At 39.8% G+C, this 20,000-nt stretch overlaps 2 pseudogenes; both read left to right on the plus strand.

Annotated features, from left to right (window-relative positions):
* Positions 1-940: 940 nt before the first annotated feature.
* LOC139444692 (uncharacterized) lies at positions 941-1,839 on the plus strand (annotated as a pseudogene).
* A 1,761-nt stretch (positions 1,840-3,600) lies between these two features.
* On the plus strand, positions 3,601-4,339 carry LOC139446589 (uncharacterized; annotated as a pseudogene).
* The last annotated feature ends 15,661 nt before the right edge of the window (positions 4,340-20,000 follow it).

Genomic DNA, 20,000 nt, shown 5'->3' on the forward strand with positions numbered 1-20,000 from the left:
TTCATGACACTATTCTACGTCTAAGTCATCGATATTTGTGTATGTTATTGCTACATGATTGGTTATGACACGGATACGTCATGATAAAGCGATGAGAAATTGACATTTGATGATTTAAGATAGCTACGCGATAAATCGCAAAGAACAAAGAAGGAAGCGATATTTATTTCACGATAAAACATTGTTCTATCATGACGTCATTTATGGAGATTCGAACATGCACTCGCAACTTGAAAACGTAGTAAATTTGACCTTATTTTTTAGAGGTATGTGTCTAGTGAGTTGTTCCCAATAAATGTTGCTGGAGAAGGTAGAATGCAAAAGTGAGAGTGATATGACTATCGGTTTTCGGAGAAAAGGTACAGATAATCGACAAGAAAATTGTGAGAATATACGGGAAAGACCAAAGTCAAATCCTAAAATGGATTTATCTAGCATGGCCGCTGTCGGATTCTATTCAAGGAGTCATCATTATTTAAGTACGGGTAAATATTTTTAAGCGTGTATTTTTTCCTAATTTAACACCCTCAAAGAGGCTGTAAGTAATGTTGATATCTCATATAGAAAAAATCTAATTTGTGAAAGCCAGTATGAAACAAATTTGTTTAAGTGGGAGGTTAGGCACCCTACCACAGTTCAGTGGATTTGCCTCCCTTACACCAGTGTGTTTGTAATCGTAAACCGATCACGTGACGCACGTGACTGCATCAAGCCTCTTTCTGCGTACACCAGCAAGCAGCCAAACGCGAATTTCATAGGCAACATATTATTTATTGTCTTAGTGTAATTTCTTGTCCGTACGTTGGTGAGAAGAACGATGTCAGGTCGGAGATCGAGGAAGCGGAAGATCCAAGCACCCAGCGACCGGAGATCATCGCGGAAATCGGCTCGAGTCAACAAACCAACGAATCGAAGTTCTCAGCCCGGCGATGCAGACAACATGGCGTCAACTACCGTCTCTCGGTCATCGCAGCCCGTCGACGCGAGGAATGGATCAGGTGATGTATTACCTCATGTTTTCAATAATGATGCACGGTCTCATGTAGTGATAGGCTTAGATACCCCAACTATCCCACAAGTACAGTCGGTAAATCACAACACACACGCTCTCGCATCTGTTGCCATTGACAACGATACGCTTAAAATGCCTATAAATGCTAGGATAACATGCAGTGGTGACAAAATGGTTGCCTTGTCAACTGACAATGTTGGTTCCTTTATCCCCCAACCAATTAGGGATAAAATACACAATGGGGAATATGTAGATCTGGCTACCCTGATTAAGGGATTGGATAAGGAGCAAAGTATGGATAGCACTATCAGAGTAAACTCAATGGGTCAATTGGAAATGTCACGCCAGTCGAAGGACATACAGTCAGTGGAAGAGTGGACAACAGCCTTTATCATATTTGTCAGCATATACCTGGAGAAATTCCCCGAAAGCCACCAGCAAATGCTTAAATATTTGCACACAATTAGATTGGCGGCCAGCGGGGGCCAGGGTTGGCAAAATTATGAGAAACAGTTTAGGCTGCGCATAAGTAGATCCACAGACAAGGCATGGGGCACAATCAACGCGGAATTGTGGATGGTATACATGAATGTCACTCCTCAACCTGTGAACCGCAGTTTCACCACTTTCAAGCAGCGTTCACAATCTCCAACTGCAAACACCTTAAAAGTTGGTTTTTGCTGGGATTTCAATGACCCTGGAAAATTTTGTCGCAGACAACATTGCCGTTTTCCTCATGTTTGCTATCAGTGTGGTGGGAGCCACCCATTCCCAAAGTGCAGATTAAACCAATCAGTTACAGGAAATCAACCAACCCCAGAGGTTAATACATTTCAGTTTCGCAACAGAAACCTCCCAAACCGTGCAAGCATTGGGCCACACACCTATCAAAGTAGATAAGCTATTAGCATACCTGGAGTCCTACCCATTGTTAAGTGATGCCGGTGTTCTTCGTTGTGGTTTCACCGAAGGATTTCATTTACATTACACAGGACCCAGAGAGGCCAGTTTAGTTTGTAATAACCTAAAATCAGCTCAAGATCCCAATATGGAACAAATCATACTTTGGAAACTTTCCAATGAAGTACAATTAGGCGAACGGCCGGTCCATATCAGAACCCACCTTTACCAAACCTGAGGATCTCTCCTATTGGAATTGTTCCAAAGAAAGAAGTAGACGCGTACCGCATCATCCACCACTTATCGTATCCAGATGGTATGTTGGTAAATGATTTCATCAGCCCAAGCCTTTGTTCCGTAACCTACTCATCCATTGACGATGCAATTTTGATGATTCAGCAGCTTGGTCCAGTGGCATACTTAGCAAGGGCCGACATCAAAAGCGCTTTCAGGTTATGCATGGTGCATCCTCATGATTTTCACTTACTAGGAATAAAATTCTTACATAAATATTATGTCGACAAAGCATTACCATTTGTATGCAGTATAAGCTGCTCAATATTTGAAACATTTTCCACTTTCATCCAGTGGATAGTTCAAACAAAGTTAAATTCTCAAGGTGAGTTGATGCATTACTTGGACGACTACCTATGCGGAGGATCTGGAAGAGATATGTCTGAATGTCAGTTAGTCCTGTCAACATTATTAGCAGCTTGCGACGAACTCAGAATACCTATAGCCAGTCACAAAACAGTAAGACCAACAACATTAATCGGCTTCCTTGGATTTCAGCTAGACACAGTAAGAATGGAGTTAACCATACCAGCAGACAAAATACAGGATGCTAAGGATAAACTCAGGTTTGTCATGTCAAAATCCAAAGCAACCAAACAGCAAGTAGAGAGTCTCATTGGTTCACTAAATTACATAAGTAGGGCCATTCCCATCGGCAGGGCCTTCCTACGTAGATCCATTGATTCAATTTGTGGTATTAAGAAGCCCCATCATAAAGTTAGGGTAACAAGGAATATGAAAGATGATTTTCAGATTTGGCTTTCATTCCTGGACAATCATAATGGAACGTCATTATTCCTGGATCAATGCTGGATTACCAATGAAGCATTACACCTCTACACAGACAGTGCATCAGGAGAGTCATGTGGGTTTGGAGCGTACTTTCATGGACGCTGGACCAAAGGTTCATGGCCAGGACATTGGAGGACTTTAGGCCTAACACGAAACATCACGCTGCTGGAATTTTTCCCAGTCTATGTTGCGGTTAACATTTGGGCTGATGCCCTCAGGGGCAAAAAGTTAATAATAAATAGTGATAACCAAGCAGTAGAGTCCATACTGAACAAGCAGTCAACTAAATGTAAGAATACTATGCAGTTTGTGAGGCGGTTTGTACTTCATTGTCTCAACATAAATTTATTAGTCAAAGGTCAGTTTATTCCTGGTTTTAAAAACAGCATTGCAGATTCCTTATCTCGTTTTGATCTTCAGAAGTTTCGTCAGCTGAAACCAGAAGCCAGAACCAAACAAACACCAGTACCCAAGAATCTGTGGCTTATCTAAAATCCGAAGCTTTTGCCTTAATTAAAGCATCAGTGTCGAGCAATACTCAACACACCTATGCAGCTGCATTAAGGTCATTTGACAAATTTCGTCACAATCATAAAATACCTATGATCTGGCCTGATGCAAGACACCCAATCACAATTCATATGTTGAAGAGGCTACCTAGTGCCCTCCAGGCTATTTGTACGTCAGGTTATGAAGCTTGTTTATTTGCTGCCATGTTTAACTTGGCATTTTTTTGCATTCCTACGGATTGGTGAGATAGCGTTTGTGACCAAGATGAATCAGGACAGAACACTTAAATTGGCAGATGTCGGTATCATTGCACAGGCAGTGCACGTTAAGATTTGCTTTTCGAAGAATGATCAACAGGGCAAAGGCACAACTCTGATAATCCCAGCTAAGTCTGATCCTACAATTTGCCCAGTCAGGTCATTAAGTGCATATCTGTCTTTACGCTCAGCCCAACCAGGCCAGTTCTTCATCCATTTGAATGGTAAAGCTGTCACCAGATATCAGTTCTCTGCAGTACTCCGGAAAGCCTTACAGTTCCTCAACTTTCACACACAAAACTACAACACACACTCATTCAGGATTGGAGCTGCTACATATGCAGCAACACAGGGAATACCACATGAGCTACTTTGCACATGGGGCAGGTGGAAATCTGACTCTGGAGGTCGCGTTCTCGGGCACAACGAAATTAACATAGCAGATAGGGGTTTGTTCAGACAGAATGGTGTCCACCTGTCGGACATTGGCAATGACATTTTCGTGAACTCATTGCAGGGGGGTCTTGAGTTATTTGCTGGTTTGTCCTCGTCCAGGCGTTCATTTCAAAACTAGTGTCGCTCGTATTCAGTTCTTTTGCTTAATCCTCAGAGGAATGAGCATGCTATAAACCAAGCTCAGTGGCGGAGGTCGTGGCAGGCAACTCAATTTTCTCATTAACTGTAAGTAAGTTCAGCCTCAACATGCTAACTGCACCTCATGTAGTGTACCCAAACCACAGAGGATGACAGTGTATGTAATGACACAGGATGGACTGCAGCTCATGCCTCACGTAGTGTTTAGCCACGGAGGATGAACTGAACTGTCATCTCTATTCCGGCCCATTTGGTCATGTGTATATTCCGGCCCATTTGGTCATGATGTGTATGTTCCGGCCCATTTGGTCATGATGTGTATGTTCCGGCCCATTTGGTCATGATTTGGTAGTTACTCCATTGGGTCACGATGTGTACCCATCTAAACCTCGGACGCCAGCAATGTAACTGCATTGCTGTGTACTGTGTAACACTGCTTGTCGCGACTTCCGCCTGTATTGTTATGTAATAAAGCTGTGCCCGCTTTTTGCCACTGAAGAAGCATCGTGTTATCTTTTGTATTCTTTCATTCACACTTAATCTAATTTGTGAAAGCCAGTATGAAACAAATTTGTTTAAGTGGGAGGTTAGGCACCCTACCACAGTTCAGTGGATTTGCCTCCCTTACACCAGTGTGTTTGTAATCGTAAACCGATCACGTGACGCACGTGACTGCATCAAGCCTCTTTCTGCGTACACCAGCAAGCAGCCAAACGCGAATTTCATAGGCAACATATTATTTATCCCTTCCCTCCCAGCCCAATTTTGCTTTCTTTGTACATGGGTTTACATGTTAATATTGTAATGTAAACATGTTTTTCATCAAGATCAGGTTTGGTAAATCAATACTTCTTGCATCATACTTCCGGCATAATGAGTATGCATATCTGTTCATTTGCAATATAGGTCAATGATTCAATGAATGCATAAGGATGTGTTTTTTGCTCTAATTTTTCTTCATGTTTCAGTGCCTCTCACCAGTATACTATTTAACTTGGTGCAGCAATAGTTGGCGGAGGTCGTGGCAGGCAACTCAATTTTCTCATTAACTGTAAGTAAGTTCAGCCTCAACATGCTAACTGCACCTCATGTAGTGTACCCAAACCACAGAGGATGACAGTGTATGTAATGACACAGGATGGACTGCAGCTCATGCCTCACGTTGTGTTTAGCCACGGAGGATGAACTGAACTGTCATCTCTATTCCGGCCCATTTGGTCATGTGTATATTCCGGCCCATTTGGTCATGATGTGTATATTCCGGCCCATTTGGTCATGATGTGTATATTCCGGCCCATTTGGTCATGATGTGTATATTCCGGCCCATTTGGTCATGATGTGTATGTTCCGGCCCATTTGGTCATGATTTGGTAGTTACTCCACTGCGTCACGATGTGTACCCATCTAAACCTCGGACGCAAGCAATGTAACTGCATTGCTGTGTACTGTGTAACACTGCTTGTCGCGACTTCCGCCTGTATTGTTACGTAATAAAGCTGCGCCCGCTTTTTGCCACTGAAGAAGCATCGTGTTATCTTTTGTATTCTTTCATTCACACTTAAACGAGTCGTGGTCGTTGTTTATCGTACAATAAACAACTCTCACTCGTCGTTTGTTTCTTAATTACCTGACCATATACACTAACATTATATCTTTTCATGTTTATCCGTCAACAAAAGCGACGTTAGCATTTCCATTATCATGAGAAACCCTTGCCAAAACTAGCGCCAACTGCACGATTGCGACAACATCAGGAGCATGTGTCATGATTCATCATAATAAACCCGAAAAGGCAGAGAATTGCATCAGACATCATTTTGGTCATTGATACGTCAAACCTGGAAATGCCTTCTACACGTCCAACGCAAAGCCCAAACCAGGACCCAAATCCTCTAAACCCGGCCAAAGTTCTTTTAATTACATACATTTCCCCCTAACCCCAAGTAATCTATACTATACTATACTGAAAGTACTGGGTGATAAGTCACGCACCAAACATATACTCTCGATATACATGTTGCTCTTACTTAAAAAAGACTATTGGGTTAACAAGATACATATATTAAAGTGCCATGCTTTCCTGATGTGCTATCATTCTAATTTGAAATAATGACATAAATAGTTACCACTCATCTTTCAATATTTTTCAAGGTTTGGTTAATCACAAACATATTTGAATATATACAACAGCTATACTTACTTATCTTTATACTTAAAGGCATCAGGTTTGTCTGTCATACAGACCCCGAAACAAATATGTCCAACACAGCCCAATATTTGGCAAAATGAAGAAAGTATCTTGGCTCCTTGTTATTATATTTTATAACTATTGTTCAACAACTGTAAAATATGTTCATTTCAGAAATTAGATGTTATTCCAGCATCAGGTCTGTGGTACGTTCACTGCATCAGCATTACATTAAAACGATATTTACATACATAAATACATACAGAGGAAATGCTTAGCATTTATCTTTTAAGGAAGAGTGCAGGATGACTTGCTTTATACATATATATATGGACATATATGTATGGACATTTGGATGATATAGATATACCTCCTTAAAGATAGTGTTCGTAGATGACTGTAGAAAATGGAATAATTATGTTAGTAATCGGGTTAATACCACGTTTAGCAATATACAGCCATATTGCGATATTGGTTTCCAACATACAAGACGGACCATGAAATTATGACTTGAATTTGGACCTGCCTTTCTGGTGTGATGTAACACCCCAGAATCTCCGGTAGAAAAAGAGCTTAAAGCACAAATAAAAATCACGAGATGATACTGATCTATACATCTGGACATATATTTGCGTAGTATTACTACGTTAATTCATCAGTATATATGTATTTTGCATAAAAGGATATTGTAGGAACGACGCTGACATGCGCATATAACCTATTCACCAGTGCTGTAATATTTAATTCATTTCCTTTGACACATATCGACACGAGAAACTATATCTAAATTTAAAAGGAGCCCCAAAGTGGAATGGAAATTTCAGCCTGAACCTGTTGAACATCTAGGCTTGTTTCATTTTGGGCTATCGCATTGCCGTGTAAGGCCTGGCAGGAAGGAACACTTGTTTGCCCCGATCCGATACCAATCACAACTTCTCTCTCCAAACGAAAACAAAATACGAAAAATGTCGGAAGTGTATCCTTCTAATTTTCTATTTAGATACATGTTTTATCTTTAAAGTAATTATATGGATCTCATGTTTTATTGGTATATGTGATGCTGGTACCGTTTTGTCGCCATTGTGTAGCTTTTGTGGAGTTATTATGAATATCAAATACATGTCTTGAAATATGGACTTGTGAAAGAACTCATCATTGAACCATATGCAGTCTAACCCATTTAATTGGCGTGTATGGACATATTATCCATCTACTTATACACACTTATTATGGACATATACAGAATTCCATTGTGCCTTAATATTTAAAAAAAATACCCGTGAAGATCCAGGTTAGAATAGGCCTTCGACAACCCATGCTTGTACAAGGGCGACTAACATGATCGGGTGGTTAGGCTCGCTGACCTGGTTTGATGCATGTCATCGTATCCCAGTTGCGTAGATCGGTGCTCTTGGTGATAATAACTGTATTGTCTGGTCCAGACTGGATCATATACGAACCACCGTCATATAGCTGGTATATTGCCGAGTGCGGCGTTAAACAACAAACAATGAAACAAAATCTATTATTAAACACCTTCCAACAATGAGAAATTAAACTTATATTTTCTATATATTCTGTTATATTTATAACATAATTTGTTCATGATTTAATTATTGCGTTGCTTTCTTCCCTGTCATTCAATGTACATGTTCAAACCCCTAAACTTTTATTATTTTATTTTTCACAAATGGCTACGTTAGTGAGTTGCCTAGATCTCTCGTTACCTACTCACACGAACAGATTAAAATAATTTGTTTTACTATCACATTTCTGTCTATCTAATTCATAATACGAAATTGATAAATTCATTTATCACAGTATAGATCATATTCGTTTATATCACTATCTGATGCTAAGGTTTTATTGCAGAAATTATAATTAATTCAAAATGTAGAAAGATACACAATTTGCCATTATTTGACTTTTAAAACTGTACAAAGTATAATATAATGATCAGAATGCCTGTAACGGGTAGTATTTAAGAAAGAAATATTTGTCGATAAGTCCCATTTTTCAGATATGCCCTTCAGTAGTATTATTGTATATCTCCAGAGAGAGGTTTACATTGTAGTTCTCATTTTTGTGGATAATTCAAAAAGCAACATAAAAGATATATATGTTACCATGACGAAAGAATACAGAGTATACATAACTCGCAATCCTCCAAAAGAGATTTCAAATCACAATAACATATCTGATATAAAGAGAGGTGGTAATGATTTAATCTCTACATTGTGCCCTTGTTCGTGAGCCCTTGTCTTCAGCAAACAGCCCAAAACCGAAACTCCACAACATATCCGATTACACTGATTCAGGCTGTCCCAGTTCTCCATGCGATACTGACGCCCGTTCGTCTCCCAGACCATACAGAATAAATTTAAAAGGAATCCAGCTCAAGTCTAGAACGATTTGGCAAGCCTAAATTGCCTCAATTCTATCCATGAAAGTAAGCGTTAATAAAAAATATATTGTTCTTGTCTGCTTCAGATTATATTTTGTAGATACATATTTTTAACTAGGAAAATTGTACTGACGCCGGCGCTGTCCCATTTGAAGCTATTTATAAGACTTTCGAATTGTCGTCCATTGTTCGATTATTGACTTGAGTTAGTCTCATTTTTTACATTATTCTCTTGGGTCAACGTCACAGCTCATACCATACACTAACAAGACCAACCTTGAAAGTTGTAACATTTCCGCAATAAGTATCACATGCAGTATACAGTATATCAACTGCAATATACTGTATACAACATTCAATATACAGTTTGTCGCGAGCTCTGCGCTGGGCTGGAGCACACATTTCCTACACCTCTCCCTTCGGCAAACACCTCATGAGGGTTGCAACGTGGTCACAGGTCAGGCGTGCACTCGTCAGTTGTCTAATACGGTCAAGAGTAAGATCTTCCGGAAGACCGCTGCACTAGAGGTATGTGGATTGTTGATGAGGTACTACGTGTTTGGAACTGGGAGTTGAACACAAAGCACTTTTAGAGAAGAGCTCACAATAAAACGTTATGGACTCGCGGGCGGACTTGTGTTTTCATTTCAAGACGTACATGTATCAGGTTGAACTTCTACGACAGATGTAACTTGGTTACCGCTTCCTAACTGTAACATTAACTGAACTTTACGACTTTTATACACATTTGTGGGGCGACAATGCGACATATTTTGACCTTGAAAATGTCGCGTTACGGCATCGTCGCCCTTTTGTAAAATAAAGAAAAGGATTATTCAAAGAGCGACAATGTGATCACGCGACAATTCGACAAATGGCCAATTGTCGCGCTTTTGTTAATTTTGACACGTTTTGTTTGTTTTTGTAAGGGCGTCAATGCGTCAATGCGAGAAAGCATATTCAATTATCCAATTGATTTGAATACAATATACTTGCGTCAGTGTATTTTCTAATGCCCCAAACCGTAATTTAAACACATATATTAACAGATCATATACACGCATGGTGCCTTGACTTACTACTAGCTTTAATAGGCCATCTCGGAATTTAATAGTTCCCCCCAAAGCGAGGAACATATGTTTTAGTATGTTTACAAGAAATATATTCCAAACAATATCCTCATTAGATGAGAAGATCTTTTACAGAATTACCTCAGTAAGTCAATTACAATGACAGAGCGTCGTAATACATTTACATCAAGTACAATACGTCAAAATGGCCGACACGATAAACGTGTTAATTAACCTGTGGCTATTTCAAGCCTTTGTCATCACTGATCAATTGGCCGATCGTTTGAAAGGTGATTGTAAAGATGTGTCAAATAGATTCTCAGGTAAATTCATAGATTGCTGTAGATTGTCACTACGATAGTTTGGATTTAAAAAAAAAAAATTCTCTCTGGGATGGGTTGTAGCGAGGGTATCCTTAAACGGGCATGCAACCACGCTTCTGTATGAATTCGTACCAGGGAATTCCAAGGGTTTTCCCCAGGAATGTGGAAGTAGTCAGTGTTTACGCCATTTCAAGAATACAGTCACGTGAAGAACGTCATGTGACCGACCTCTCGTCCAAGCCGTATATCTTGTAAACTTCACATTAAAAAATTAGTTATTGTTATAACCAAATGAAACACAAGCCATTATCCGATAGGGGTAACTGTTCATAGCCAAGGGATATGTTACCACAATAAACTTGGTAACTTTGTTTGGTTTGACTTCTTTGCGCGTGTCTGAATTTCATTAACATGTTACATATCCTAAAACTGGCTTATCAGCAAATCTCGCTGCACTGCACGAGACAGATACTAGAGCAAGGCATGCCAGAAATACGAAACCTAAAGCTTCCGAAAGGATGCCTTAGGAATCACGTGCGTCGGGGGACCAGCACCATCTGATTGGCCGTTAACAGTTGTACAAGGCGGAGCAAAAAGCATCGTTTTTCCGTCCATTTTACGCTTGAAAAACTCGGACACTTTCTAGACGCTGACCAATTAATCAATTTTAATGAATTTTTAGTCGTTTTTCCGTCCAATGACCATATACGGAAAAAAACGACGTTTTCGTGTTTGCAGTGTCAGACGTTTACCACTTCGGTGAAACCCACGAGCACGGGTATGGCGCTGACAAATCTAGAAACACAATCGAGGCGAATCAGGATTCGAACCCAAAATTATAAGTGTGCCTAAGTGACGCAACTCTGCACAGCGAATCGCGGCGCCTTAAACGACAGGGCCACCCGTGCTCACTTATTACTTAAACATTCACTTGATACATGTATTGCCTTCCTTCTAAATATGTACAATGACGCTGGCAGACATTGAGCCTAATCTATGACGTGGCATGGTGAGACCTGTGTCTGTTAGTTTCATTATCAACATTCACGGAACTGTCACTTGGTTCTTACATGTGGCTTGAAGATTTACAATAAAATCTGACATGAGTGTATTTTACCACTGAGTGTAATTTAGGTTTAGGTGATACTCCTACCGGTACTGCTTTGGGCACAGGTACGATGATAGGATTCGCTCTTCCTAGAATGCTGCTTCCAAAGTGGATCGTGTTATGGTTATCTATGTAGTTTGTGGTCCCCTCATAAAGAGAGCACGGCGCTCTTCCGTCTGGCCTGGAATAACAGAGAATTGGTGTTTGATGCTGTCAAATCTACAGGTAATATAACTCTACATTAAAAACACGTCATTTTCCCCTCCTACATATTGTAAACCAAAGGCGTAAATTCACTATATTATTTTACTAAATAAAGTAAATACCTCAATGAACTGTCAAAAATACTCAGTCAATGCTTATAATTAAATCTGACAACGAAAACATACAATAGTTAAACCCAAAACATGTTTATATCAAAGCAGACAAAAATGATGAGATTGCTAAACATTCTAGGTGTAGGAATACATACTGTTACGTGACATGAATCAGGTGATTGGTTAAGTTTTGCACATAAATTGACACGCCCACAAAGTCTGTAGCCAATCAACTGAGAGTTGGATCAAATTTTAAACAAAGTTCATATGACCTGTCAATCAAGGCGAAAGGCGAGAAGAACTGCAACAGACAGACTGTAACGAGCCGGAACAAATATGTCAGGGGAAATTTGGCGAATGTTTCAAATGACATGGTCAGTTACCACCACACAGTTGGAAAAATGCGAGTTAGAAATGCAACCCGAAAACATTTACTGGGAAATGAATGCAATAACACGTGACCAATTCAGCAAACCAGAATGCGGGAATTTCAATGAACACAAGAAAACATTAATTAAAAAATAGCCCCCGAATTGTAGTACAGAAAAAACGTGACAAACACAGTCAAGGTGATACTATTGCTAATAGTGAGTGAGTGAGTTGTGGTTACCGCCGCTTTTAACAGTATTCTATATATATCACGGCGTGTCAGTTTAATGTGGGAGGAAAAGCCCGAAGCGATGCAGGTCTCAGACGTTTACCACTTCGGTGAAACCTACGAGCACAGGTATGGTGTTGACAAACCTAGAAACATAACCGGGGCGAACAGGGATTCGAACCCACAATCATAGGTTTCTGGCGTGCCCAAGGAACGCAACTCTGCACAGTGAATCGCGTCACCCCCTCTATTACTAATACACCGTGGTACCTCAACACGAGCAAGGAAATACCTAAACTATTTTCACAGAAGAATCAGAAAGACAACATTAAAATAACCTTTGTGTGATGTACTTAACCTGATATATTAATTGCAACAGGGGTCCGGACCATTTTTGTACACGAGATACGATAGCCTACGACTAGAAAACTGTCCCTAAATGAACATGTCTCACTCAATAGTTTGTTAATAAATATATAAAAAGTACCTACCCATCAATACACAAGATAAACATTAACACATTTATCAATACACAAGGTACAAGCTTCACTGTCACAACACTGTCCACTCATTCCAGGGTACTTACCAATCAATGCACAGGGTAAACATTGGGTCACATTTGTCATTGCACCAAATGGTGAGATGATTGTCCCGCTGATTTCTTTCCCATCTGACCAGTAACTGATGAACCGAATGTCCAGCTTACCGTCAGTCTTCACATGCTGTTAAGGTATGAATATACGACATTTGTTTATAGTAGAAAGTAATATCATCTTGAATATGATATAATAACGTTGACATGAAGAATGTCGAATGAAGTTCGAATTTCTTTCAGTTTCAATTGCCTCCAAAGAATTTTACTATTATAAAATGATTGTGTTCAATCCAAATACATCGTAAATCGTGTATCTATTTTTTAGTAACGGGTACACGCCTATTCTTAAATATGTTAGATTGTTTACTGTTGGTCATGACACGTTTCCCTATGGGACAATGTTGTGTTTATCCATATTTGCATTTAGTCATACAAGGCAAGTTTATGATGCAAACAAGTTTTGGTAACGATTATAATGCAACCACGTACGTAAGTGTTATATTTAATCTACCAAGTCCAGTTTTTAATGCTGTAGGAAATATTTCCATACCCATACATATTTTATTCTCACAGGCACTATGTTTCATACGGTCTTACCTCATAACACTTCCAAATGAGCTCTTTCATATGAACTGAGGTGATTTATTATATCAGCTTATATCTGTTAGCTTGCTTGGTCAATAGTAGGCAAGGTGCCTGGGGTGGCCAAAACGTTTCAGGCGGCGCATAACGCTGCGCAACGTTCCGTCATCATGTCAAAATCTTGTGATCGTGGTTTCGAATCCAATACTCGCCATGATATGTACCCATTTTTTGTCAGCACCATATCCGAGCTCATTGGTTTCATTTTAAGTGGTAAACGTCTGATCCTGTTTCAATTTGGGTGTGTTTCCCACATCAAGCTGATAATCCATAAAGAAATGTATTTATGACAATATATTGTTAACTAATCTTTTTGTGACTAATATTTATCGCCATCTCCATCTCGTCTGCAAGTAGGCCTAAAATACGGAGGCATTCAGCCACACATCAGGGTGATTCTATTGACAATAACATTATCGAGGTATTGATTCTACAATGAACAACCTCAAACTTCAAATCACTGGAGGTCTATCTCCTGAGTCATTCACTCAATTGAGGATAATAAATATTTTTCAGTCCGGTTTACAACTCGAAAAGTAAATATCTTGTTATTCGATCTAAAATATAAGTCCTAGTATTTGAAAGCCAGTGTCTTAGGAAGTGAATCATGATTCATTTGTCGTTAGATGACGATGCATGCACTTAGCTCAAGCATACACAGTGCAGGGACCTTTTAGGAAAACACTATGGGACAGTCCGAAGCTCTTTGTAGCGACAAGTCAATATCAAAATCGTTTATAGGGAACAGCATAGGGATACGGTTGCGGCAGCTATGGAAAGAGTGATTTTGTGAGTGTTGTTTCACTCTACTGTCAGTAACATTCCGACTATATTACGGCGGCCTGGAAGAGACAAACCAGTGATAGATAGCATGAGGGAAACGATCACACACTGATGACCAGGTCACAGAAGGTATTACCATAAGATCCTCGTTAGTCGCAGCCTAAGAAATACATTTGTATGAGAATTGTCCAGATGATTGGTGGAAACCTTACTGTTTGATTGATATTCTAGAAGTTGGTGAGTAAGTAAGGAAACGTACAACTTTATGGATACCAACTTCTGGTTTATTGCATGTAGGGACGTCTCCTACACCACTCCAGTTTGATAAAGGTGGAATCCTTATCTCCCTAGTCATCAGAGTTAGTAGCTAGTCCTGCTAAACCATGACAAAAGAGAAACATGAAACTACTATTTTATCAAGATTAAAACATGCTCACATTTTGTTTTTTGTATTTGGTAAATTTAATTCACATGCATTACTTATGCTTAAAACAATCCTGTACAGCACTTGGTATATCCCTAGTTAGTTTTAACGTGTGGAACTGTTAGATGAGTCAATGCATTGATCAACCAGTCAGTGCTCGAATATATGAAAACGCCCCATCATGCTATCAAAGCAGTATTCTGAGTTTGTGCGATAGATTTGAAAGCTTAATGCCAGAAAGTCACTGAACACTTCTGGTTACGATGATATGTACACATTCTATAAGCAAACACAAAATAGGCAATAAAGTGGTAGACTACTATTTCTGTGCGATTGTTTAGGATTCTTGGCCTGGGGCTCAGCTCCATCTGAGTACTCACTCCATGGCAGATATTGTAATGTTTCAAAAGTTTATGAGAAGGACACAGCACAACAACGACAATGCCCTTCCTTGAACCACGGACATACATAATTTAATATTGTTCCTTGTAGAGCTACATATGTTTATAGTTTCTGTCAGTAAAGCACTGAGAATTATATAATCAGAATAAAATCATCAAATGTTACTAGTCAGCGAGAACTAACAGCAATGAATATACACTTGTCCTCATCACAATTTCTTAGTCTTGTCCTAGCGGACTAGCAGACCAACGTGAATGTTAAAGGCTGTAATCTGCCCTTATCGGGTAGAAAATATATAATTATGAGGAAGTCAATACTAGGATGACATTGACATTGGTATGGTGCTCCAGTTACTTGACGGATGAAGAATATGTTTCCACAAAGTTTTGATAATGTGACATTCCCATTATTTATTATTTTTCAAAACGCCACCTTTGTCATCTGTTAATCCCCCTGTGATTGACAAAGAAACTGTTCACTCTGATCTATAGAACATGAGTCTGCTAAAACTATGATAAACTGACTTTCGTTTATGCACCGTGAAACTGAAAAGGTTCCACATATGTTAATATTGTATTCATTACAGTTATGTATAAATTACAAGGCACAATAGAACGACCTCGTACATTGCTTAAGTATAAAGAGAGGAACTAATAGGTTTGATTACCAAAAAGTGCACATGAATCCATGCAGAACAATGAAGAGGCTAAGAAAATTTATCCTCAGAATACTGTATGATATATGGATACGTCCTCTATCTTGTCTGTGGACAATCGCGGTCATTGGTAGGCTTCAGTAGATGTATTCAACACCTACCCTGATAGTCAACAGGCAGAGAAGTAAAGTCACACATCCACGTCTTCCCCTTGTCTTCATATCCCTTTAAAACTTATATGTGTGCTACAGTTACCGGGTGCAGATCTGGTAGCAAACGCGACGTCCTTGTGATATCCGCCGGAAGCCAGGGATAAGCCTTTCAAAGTCACGTGAGAAAAAGTTTGCCATCAGTATTCACTATATCCAATAGAAATCTCTGCATAAAGCAGAGTCGATTGTACGATTCCGACTATATCATGATCATGTGTTCATGAATCACTATCGAACAGTGATGAAACCAGGTGTTCGTGAAAAGGTGAGCGTATCCTGCCCCATCGGTGGCAAACACATGCAAAGGCAAGTCAGTTGTTCGCCTGAAAAAACACGGGAACATTTGGTACAAGTCAAAATGTGCAATTGCATCGGACATCATTTCTGTCACTTATGCGTCAAATTTGGAAAGGACCTCCACGTGTCCACCATAAAGCTTTTTGAAAGCTTCACCAAGGTCTTGATTGTTGTAAACTTCATCAAACACACCGTGCAAGAGTAGCATGACGCTCTTTTTGAAATTTGGGTAGAAAGAGTATGCACTGGTCTCCTTCATTCGTAGTTCAGGTGGGTATATCAGTGGAAGGGGATTGGCTATTTGATGGTTACTGAACGATAAGGATCATCGATGTACCTGATGCTTAAGTTAACTTCTTGGACTAATTACCTTGTTTTGACTTTGCCAATCCGATCAGAAATGCCGATTCATATGCATAAAGAAACAAATCCACAAAAAGGTGAGCACAGTTGGTGCGCATTGGGATCCCTACTTCTTGCCTAAATGTCTTATCCCAAAAGTTTACTAAAAGGACTAGTGTACATGCGTTGATGAACAAATCTATGTTCACTATTTGCAAACGACCATAAAGAAATTATCACGGAAGGTGAAATGGTCGGCGTGTTCTTTTGCACATTCGTTCTTCCTCCATAAACTATTCTCAATCTATCAGATGATATATGTACATATCGTACATAGAAAGAATACATTTATGCACATTTTGATTATGTATCATATCTTGTCTTGTATCTAAAGTTAAAAACGGAAAGCTAATGGTAACACGATTATGTATTTCATGTCACCTCAAATGGACAAGCAGAAACATCGCTCCACCTAATTATTTTTTTTCAATGTGATATTCTCTTGCAATAGCTGGTATTTTCATGCCTCAGCCTACCGTGCAAACCAGAACAACCTCATCGGACGATCTGAAGCAGGCGGATGTAGCCAGAGTATGGCACCATCTGTTAGACTTTATTATCGGCACGAACACCATTATACCCCACATAGCCTTAGTCATAGCCTCGTGGCTGCCCAGGATCGCAACAACATCATCAACAGCATATGACGAGTCGAGATTAATGCTGCATCGAGCAGATGGAAGATTTATGATGGCCCAATGTCACCATAAAGGTTTCGCCGCAAACAGGTTTGGTAGTGGCAGCCCAGTGATCATCCTGAACCCCATACACAGCAACACCACCGGCCGAGTGAGATAATATTCGCCACCGTGCGATCCCTTCGTCCATGAGCAGGAGGTGACAGACAATACTTCACGCTAATGGCGAACACGCGAGATTCTGAGTTCTCATGACCTGGACATTCGTCTTCATATTGGACAGTGTCCTTTGTGCCTTGTCATCATTTATCAAGTGTTCTGATGACTAAGTGAATGTTTGTTGCTTCCCACACAAAATGGTTATGTGTTTCAGCTGTGGGGGTATATTTTCTCCCCTTACTTCGGTAAATGTCACCGACAGAACCTAACGCAGTGACTCTACTTACCAGGGGTGGCTGAAACGTTTTGAGCCTTGTTACGAAGGATGTATAGTACACTCAATTGCATGTACTAAGTATATCAAGGTTACGGGCTGCAGTTGAACCACACACACAACCAGGCAGCATATTTCTGCAGGCATCAAAGCGGCTAGGTATTCTCTGTTGATGAAAATGAACACAACTGGCTACCGTGCTGTCACCAAGTATCTTCAGCTGAAAGGGTTAACTCTGACAGCCCTCCATGCAGACATGGTGTCACCTTCAGAGGATGCTTCTCTCCACTATTTAAGAGCAAGTAAACAAACGGCAATAACGTTCACACGGTAAAAAATGGCAGGCGAAATCGTCCCCCAAACGACAATATCTGCCACTGAGGAAATTTACTTCAGTGGGGTTAAAACGGGTTCCCGTTCTTAAACGCACTGAGCAATTTCTACGTCGGGCCGGCGCCCAGTTTGCCTTCTTCCTCCTCGGATTTTTCAATCGCATTTGGGACAAATAAGACAATAGTGTGTACAGTGTCACCCTTTTTATCAATTTTTATTTCATATTTTAAAGTAAACGCATGTTAGATGTACGTATGTACGGATGTATGTTGCTTAGACAAACACGATTGATTTATTCTTCCGCCAGGTGCAGGACAAATAGGGTTTCGATGTTTACGGTACTGAAACAGGATGTAAGTCATTGAACGCTCGTTACTGGACTTTAATCTTTATTTTAAGGAAACACAATGTCAAGATCAAAGGTATGATGTCAACACGTTTCCTTGACATTTAAGTAATTTCTACGATTGTTATATTTTTTTTCTCGGGAATTGACTTAATATGTCGAGGACGCAATAATAGTTTGCACTTTACTAGCCATATAAGAGGGGACGGGAGAGCCTCGAAGATGATCCAATATCAAGAAAACCTTCAACTGCCTCCACAAAGGAAACTGTTAATAAAATACATATGATTAAGAATTTTCATCGATTCCCCACGCGTCACAAAGTCAATATAGTAGGCATCTCTCAGTTTGGAACATTTTGAGGATTTAACTGGGCATGACAAAGGCCTGGGTTCGGATCAGAAACGCTACACGTTCATCATCTCTCGTGAAATTTGACATCATTTTAAAGCATACCAAGATGAGTTAGTTGAATAGGGTTTGTAAAAATGGATGAGTCTTGGATTGACATGACACTTTACCTTTACACTTCGTTTGTGTGTTTCATTTTGAAAGTATATCAGATCCAATACTCATTTCAAAATACATAAATTAATCACCCAAGTATCCATTACCGAACCAGATTATCTTGTTTAAGGAGGTGTCACTTCTGGTCAACTAATAGTCTTATATCGGTACTCTGCTTGTCTCGAAAAACGGATAAATCGACGAACAAGAACCTAGAGCTAAGGCGGTTCACTGCTTTGAAGATTTAAATAAAAAACGTACAAATACACCATTAGGTGAATAGCTTTCTTATTTATTTTTCAAACTCCGTGTATGTGAATTATATACAATAAAACGAGTGTGCAAGTATGACTTAAGCACTTACAGAAATCAACAGCAGCCAGAGCGCAAAAAGCACACCCAAACAGTGTGCCGGCCAATATCTACAAGTAGACATCATATCCATAAGTCATCATCAGAGCTGTTCTGGATGGAGGGTTGTCTCAAATGTACTGTTCACTGTTCGGTCCACTGATATCTAAACCCAAAGAGATTACCGGAGACTACAGACGTTTGCGCGCACATATGTTGTGACGTATATTACACGTGACTATATCCTTACTTAAATCGCACTAGGGCGAATGTGGGTCCGTGTTTTATACTTCCTCAGCCCTCTGATACAACGATGTGTCATTGAACTTGAGGAAATACTTGTGGTAAATATTAACTTCCATTACTCACATCTGTCTGGATGCACCGTGCAACGCCAGCTATTCCATGCTATTTTTCCAGCACATTCAAATTCATGATGAAGTCCATTTTGGCATGTGCAGTAATATCTTACTGAGCAAGTGTAAATACTAGCCCTGGGAACCATACCTTATATGTCCTGGTCGCCTGTTGCTGTTTACTGCAGTCGCCAAACAAAGAGAGCGTCGCTAAACAAACACAGCGTCCTCACTGCGAAGTGTTATTGTATTCATGG

The sequence above is a fragment of the Haliotis cracherodii genome, unplaced genomic scaffold (genome assembly GCF_022045235.1).
Source record: "Haliotis cracherodii isolate W230 unplaced genomic scaffold, xgHalCrac1.p SCAF_6, whole genome shotgun sequence".
NCBI lineage: Eukaryota > Metazoa > Mollusca > Gastropoda > Lepetellida > Haliotidae > Haliotis > Haliotis cracherodii.